This window comes from Bos javanicus, chromosome 21 (assembly GCF_032452875.1).
Source record: "Bos javanicus breed banteng chromosome 21, ARS-OSU_banteng_1.0, whole genome shotgun sequence".
Lineage (NCBI taxonomy): Eukaryota > Metazoa > Chordata > Mammalia > Artiodactyla > Bovidae > Bos > Bos javanicus.
Window position 1 is genome coordinate 21,077,875 of NC_083888.1, and position 7,502 is coordinate 21,085,376.

Here is a 7,502-nt window from a genome sequence, read left to right on the forward strand (position 1 = left end):
CACACCCACACACCCCACCTGCCCCCTCACCTCCCCCTCGGATCTGGCTCCGACTGGAAGCCGCCAGCTCAGGTGCTGGGCTCTTCCTGGGGACACCTGAGAAGGAAAGCTCAGAACTCAATGAATGTAAAGTTAGGTGGAGGTTAAAACAAGACGGTGCAACCTAGCAGCAGCCAACGGTTCTCAGGGTATGGTCCGCAGACCCTGAGGAAGGGGGAACCACGAGATCTAAATTATGATCATAGTAGTAAGTCAGTTATATTTCTCACTGTGCTAACATTTGCCCAAATGATGCAAAAGCAACGGTGGGGATAACTGCTTACAACTTAGCCTGAGTCATGACAAAGGCACCAAACCATGATGATTTTATTTCTCACCACCTTGCACTCTTTTTTTTTTTTTTAAGTCCATTAATAAGATCTTAATAAAGCAGTAAAAATTAATTATTTGATTAGATCATAACTCTTGGGTATACATCTTTCTAATGTCCTATATAATATACATAATAATACAAATGGAAATGCATACGAAGCACTTGGGCTGCAGACCCATGTAAGATGGTTGTCTCCTAGAAAAGAACTTAGAAAGAACTGGAATGCTTTATTTAAGTTGTGAGCTGCACCAGCTGCTTTCTTCACAGAACATCATTTTAACTAGAAAGAACAACTGATAGAGAAGCCATTCAGACACAAGTATCTGGTAGGTATTTTCTCAAAAATGAATGAAATGAACCAGTCACTTCAAGAAAATAGCTTATAGTGTCTGTTACCAATGATTTGTTTAAACTGGAGCTTTCAAGGGAAAACTAAAATTTTGGAAAACTTGTGGATACCCTGAGCTTGAGAGCTTTCCAATTCTTAATAATGTTTCTAGTGAGATTAGTGATATTAACAAATGTGATTTTTTTTTTCATGTTGTATAAGGAACTGTGTCCACTTTGGGAAGATCTGCATAACTCACTGAGCCAGTATTTTCCAAATGACCAATGTGTGATGTTAAAAAGTCATGCATGGGTAAAGAGAATGGATTTGAATGTGAGAGGTCTGAATGTAACAGAGGAGAAAAGCACATTTGTGTGGTTTCAGAATCCACATTGCAATTAACCTTTGAGAAAGTATCACTCATACATTTTGTTATTGTAAGTGAATACCCTGGGTCAGGTCTTACACAGTCTCAGTGACTGGCAAACCAGGATTGGGCAGTGGCCCAAACTGGGATGCCCCCTAAAAGAGGCCACCAGGGACTCTGCCCAGCTCAGCCCACGCAGGTCACAGAGCGCCTGGTGCTTGCAATGCCCACTATGGTGGGAAGCGCAGCCCCGCAGTCCCCCAGGCCCAGACCATGGTGCAGATCTGGTACATGGACAAGTCCCAAGATGACCTGAGGTATCCCTGTGGCCTGGAGCCTGCAGCAGCTGTGCCAGCTTGGAGTCCTTTACTGGAAGTTGACAAATATGAGAATGATCCAGAATTAGAAAAAAAAATCATAAAGAGAAACTACTCCTAGATAGACATAATAACCATACATAAAAGTAAACTTCCAGATTATGAAGAAAAGGTTAAGATGTTTTGGGACTTCCTTGGTGGTCAAGTTTTTAAGACTCTTTGCTCCCAGCCCCGGGGGCCTGGGTTTGACCCCTAGTTAGGGAACTAGATCCTGTATGCTCCAACTAAGAGCCCACCTGCCACAACTAAGACCCTGCATAGCCAAATAAATTTAAATCAAATTAAAAGCCAAATAAATTAAAAGCCTACTTTTTAATGCATTTTAAAATAGTGAAAAGAAAAGATGTTTTTCTGGGAGCATTTGCACTAGGATGTAAAATTTGCTACAGTTTGGATGGCAGTGGATACTACTATGAAAGAGATAAAGAGGACTCATGGACTCAGATGGTGACTACAAGCCTTGAAATTAAAAGGTGCTTGCTCCTTGGAAAGAAAGCTATGACAAACCTAGACAGTATATTAAAAAAGCAGAGACATCGTTTTGCTGACAAAGGTCTGTATAGTCAAAGCTGTGGGCTTTTTCCACAAGTCATTTACAGATGTGAGAGTTGAACCATAAAGAAGGCTGAGTGCTGAAGACTTGATGCTTTTGAATTGTGGTGCTGAAGACTCTTGAGAGTCCCTTGGACTGCAAGGAGGTCAAACCAGTTAATCTTATAGGAAATCAAGCCTGAGTATTCATTGGAAGGCCTGATGCTGAAGCTGAAGCTCCAGTACTTTGGCCACTGGACGCGAAGAATCAACTTATTGGAAAAGACCCTCATGCTGGAAAAGATTGAGGGCAAAATAAAAAGGGGATGGCAGAGAATGAGATGGTTAGATTGCATCATGGACTCAATGGACATGAATTTGAGCAAACTCCGGGAGATAGTGGAGGACACAGAAGCCTGGCGTGAGGCAATCCGTGGGGTTGAAAAGCATCGGACACAACTTAGCAACTGAACAACAATAACAGGGATTCAGATTTTTATGAAGAAACGAAAGGTGATAATGCTTCTTGCAGTCATTTATCATGGCTTCACACTGGATGAAAAGAGCTGTGTGACAGTTGTGTGGATGTTTGTGGGAGAACCACTGTGGACTGCATATAGCCGGTCAGCTGACCATTTCCGTGCTCAAGGACAGTGCATGAAACTTTTGGCACAGACAGCAAGAGGTGCTTCCTGGGTCCTATTACATTCCTTGGAAAGATCCTAAACGTGATAACTGAGCAGAAAATCATTGTCTCTTTGCTTTTATAGTATAGATTCGAAGCTAGGTTATCTCCTTTGCAGATTATTTGATCAGAATATTTTCTGATCCACGACTGTGGGGATGTGAACAAATCACAGTCATTGGCCCTAACTTGATCAAGATCAATGGTTCAGACACGTGTTCAATTTTAACTGAAATGAAAGTTTTATCTGCTAAACTATAAATGCTTACATGTGTTATCTGGGCATGATTTTTAGACTTTAAGCCAGGTATCAGTCAATGCCATGCCTGCCTTATAAGAAAGTTGTGGTAGAGAATATATTTGGTCTTTGCCCCTAGTTCCTGGCACAGAGCTCACAAAACTGTTGAAATTTCCTAAGAGATAGGAGTTTCCTTCTGTTATTCATAGGTAATCCTTTTTGAGCATCTCAGGTCCACTGAGACAGAATCTCCTGTGCCCAGGACCCCTTTGGACCTCACCCTATTACCTCTTCATCTGGCTGTTTATCTGAGGCCTTTATACATCCTTTAAAATAAACTGAGAACTGTGAATCAACCTTTCCAGTGTTTTGTGAGTTGTCCTAGGAAATTATGGGGCCCAAGGAAGGGGTCATGTAAATCCCCAGTTTTTAGTGGGTGAGTCAGAAATGCAACTGAAATGTCCCTGGCTGGTGATAAGCACCAGTGTTGTAGATCTGAGCTCTTAATCTGAAGGATCTAATGCTTTCAGCAAGTAGATCGTGTCAGAATTAGTTAAACTGTAGGACATTCGGTCCTGCTGAATTGCTTAGTGTAGGAAAACAGACTCGGAGAAAGCAATGGCACCCCACTCCAGTACTCTTGCCTGGAAAATCCCATGGACAGAGGAGCCTGGTAGGCTGCAGTCCATGGGGTCGCTAAGAGTCGGACTCGACTAAGCGACTTCACTTTCACTTTTCACTTTCATGCATTGGAGAAGGAAATGGCAACCCACTCCAGTGTTCTTGCCTGGAGAATCCCAGGGATGGGGCAGCCTGCTGGGCTGCCGTCTGTGGGGTTGCACAGAGTCGGACACAACTGAAGCGACTTAGCAGCAGCAACAGCAGGAAAACAGACTAGAGATGTAATAGTAGGTAACACAACTAACTAGATATAGGACATTTTGTTTTCCCCAAAAAATTATACCTTGGAGTGAGGAGTAGGAGGGCTTCCCAGGTGGTGCTGGTGACAAAGAACCCATCTGCCAATGCAGGAGACTCAAGGGACGTGGGTTCAATTCCTGGATCGGGAAGATCCCCTGAAGGAGGGCATGGAAACCCACTCCAAGATTCTTGCCTGGAGAATCCCATGGACAGAGGAGCATGGTGGGCTACAGTCAGTGGGGTCGCAAAGAGTGGGATACAACTGAGCACAGCACAGAGAGAGAGAAGTGGGAAGGGGAAGAGCTCTCATGTTAGGGGCACACTCTCAGTTGCTTGTGCTACTTACCACTTTCTCATTCAAAGTAAATCTTAAAAAAAACCCACTCACGCCTGGTCCTCCTTCCTGTGGCAGTGAACCCTCAAGTTCCACAGACCCCTGCTGGCTCGTCTAACCCTGTGTGCCACTTGTGCTGCCTCTCTCATCTCTCTCTCTTTTTCTCTTGGCCATTCTGTGAGGCAAGTGGAACTTTCTGGACCAGGGACTAATCCCGTGCCCCCTGCAGTGGAAGCACAGAGTCTTAACCGCTGGACCATTCCTCTTATACTTTTAAAATTCATGTGTAACTCCTGTGGGAGATAATAGTTGTAAACAGCTTTAATTAAATTATATTTATAAAAAACTTTTCTTTTATTCTACTTTGTGTTTTTGGTATTGTTGATCTTTAAAAATCAAATGGTGTTTGATAATGAGAGCATGGAGGAGGGGAGAAGAATCCTAACATCTGAAAAAGCTATTGAAACACTCCTCTTTTTTTCCAACTGCATATCTGCGTGAGGCTGGATTTTCTTGAAACACTTCAACCAAAACAAAATACAGCAACAGACTGAATGCTGAAGCGGGCGTGAGAATCCAGCTACTAATACTTCTGAGAAGTCAGATATGAAGAGCGTTGCAAAATGTACACAAAACAGCTCTCCTCACTAACTCTTTTATTTTGGAAAATGTAGTTATTTTTAAGTGAATATATAAACATATTTCAAATTTTGTTTTAACTTTTAATTTAGTAAATAGCTTTTCGTGTGTGTGCTCAGTCACGTCCAACTCTTTGTGATCCAATGAACTGTAGCCTGCCAGGCTCCTCTGTCCATGGGATTTCCCAGGCAAAATACTGGAGTGGGTTGCCATTTCCTCCTCCAGGGCATCTTCCCAGACCAGAGATTGAATCTGAGTCTCCTGCATTGGCAGGCGAATTCCTTACCATTGCACCGCCTGGGAAGCCCCAGATAGGGTTTTAAATAATCTGTGTAAACAAACACCCTTTGGAGTTCTCAACAACTTCTCAGGGTGTTCATTTCAGTTCAGTTCAGTGCAGTCGCTCAGTCGTATTCAACTCTTTGCGACTCCATGAATTGCAGCACGCCAGGCCTCCTTGTCCATCACCAACTCCTGGAGTTCACTCAGACTCACATCCATCGAGTGGGTGATGCCATCCAGCCATCTCATCCTCTGTTGTCCCCTTCTCCTCCTGCCCCCAATCCCTCCCAGCATCAGGGTATTTTCCAATGAGTCAACTGTTCGCATGAGGTGGCCAAAGTACTGGAGTTTCAGCTTCAGCATCATTCCTTCCAAAGAACACCCAGGACTGATCTCCTTCAGAATGGACTGGTTGGATGTCCTTGCAGTCCAAAGGACTCGAAAGAGTCTTCTCCAACACCACAGTTCAAAAGCATCAATTCTTCGGTGCTCAGCCTTCTTCACAGTCCAACTCTCACATCCATACATGACCACTGTAAAAATCATAGCCTGGACTAAACGGACCTTTGTTGGCAAAGTAATGTCTCTGCTTTTGAATATGCTGTCTAGGTTGGTCATAACTTTCCTTCCAAGGAGTAAGCGTCTTTTAATTTCATGGCTGCAATCACCATCTGTAAAGGGAGCCTAAGACCAAGAGGTTGGAGAATTACCCTAGAGGAAAGCACTAAGAGCTTAAAAAAAAAAAAAAAGGGCGGGGGGACACGTTATTGCACACAAGAAATTTAACATTTATACGGTAATGCTATATAATCTATAGTCTGTATTAAATTGTCCCAAGACTGTCCCAGTCATTCCTTTAAATTTGGGAAGATGGTCTGTGATCCAGAATCAAGGCTCAGGCATGGCATTTGGTTGTCACATCTCATTAGATTCTTTTTTTTTTAATATTTATTTATTTGGCTACACTGAGTCTTAGTTGTGGCATGTGGGATTTAGTTCCCTGACTCAGGATCAAACCCAGGCCCTCTGCATTGAGAGTTCAGAGTCTTAACCACTGGACCACCAGGGAAGTCCTTCATAGCTTTCTCTAATCTAAAGCAGTACCTTCTTCTTTCGTGGGAGAATCAGTGGGAGGTGTATACTTTTGCTATTTTTGAAGAATTCCAGGGCAGCTGTTTTGTAGACTGTCCTTCACAATTGCTTTGTTTCTTTTGTCTGATGGTTTCCTTATCGTTAGATTCAAGCTTAAAAAAAAAATAACCAAAATGTTATGTAAAGTGTGTCCTTCCCATTGCATTGGGAAGGCCCCGATGTTAGTTTGTCCTATTTTTGTTGTGCCAGAGTAGGTTTGGGGGCTTTCTGCTTGATAGTGATGTTATATTTTATAGCACAAGTTTTCATGCTTCTTCGGCACTTATTGACTCCTCCTTTGTGGTCCCACGTGTAGCCACATTTGTAACTTCTGTGTGTTCTTGAAGACAAAAAAATGTAGTTCCCTAAGACTTCCCAGGTGGCACTAGTGGTAAAAATCTGCCTGCCAATGCAGGAGACCCAGGAGACTCTCAGGTTTGATTGCTGGGTTTGAAAGATCCCCCAGAGGAAGAAATGTCAACCCACTCCAGTATTCTTGCCTGGAAAATCCCATGAACAGAGGAGCCTGGCAGGCTACAGTCCATGGGTTTGCAAACAGTCGGAGATGACTGAGCCACTGAACATACACGTGAATTGTAAGATACAGCATTCTGTGACTGCACGTTAGAACATTCTTGTCACTGTGTTCTTCCAGTCTATATTCTTACACATTTTTTAAGCTGAATCTCTTAGTTTCTGAGAGAGATGGTAAGCTCTCCCAGGATGGTTGTGAACGTGTTCGTTTCTCTTTGTAATTCCATCCATGTGTGCTTTATATATTTTGAAGCTATGTTGTAAAGTGTAGGTGTATGTGCGATATTTTTCTAGTGAATTTTTCCTTTCATCATTGACCTATGATCATCCTTATACTTAATACTGCTTTTTTCTTTAAGATTTATCTTATATTGCAACATCAGCTTTATTTTCATTGGTATTTGCCTGGTATATATATATATTTTTCATGCTTCTTACTTTCCTCTTTTCTGTCATTAGGTTTTACATGTAATCACATGTAGTTGAATTTTGTTTTTGTAACAAATTTAAAAGCCCCTGTCTTTTAACAGACACATTTAAACTATTTACATGTATAGGGATTACTGAAAATTGTAAACTTATGCCTGTCACTTTATTTTGCATTTTCTATTTTCCATGCTTGTCTTTAAGTGCTTCTTCTTCTTTTTTATTTTTGGCTTCGCCACGCAGCATGCAAGATCCTGTTCTCTAGCCAGGGATTGAACCCGTTGCCCCCAGCACTGGGAGCACGGAGTCTTAACTGCTGGACTGCCAGGAAAGCCC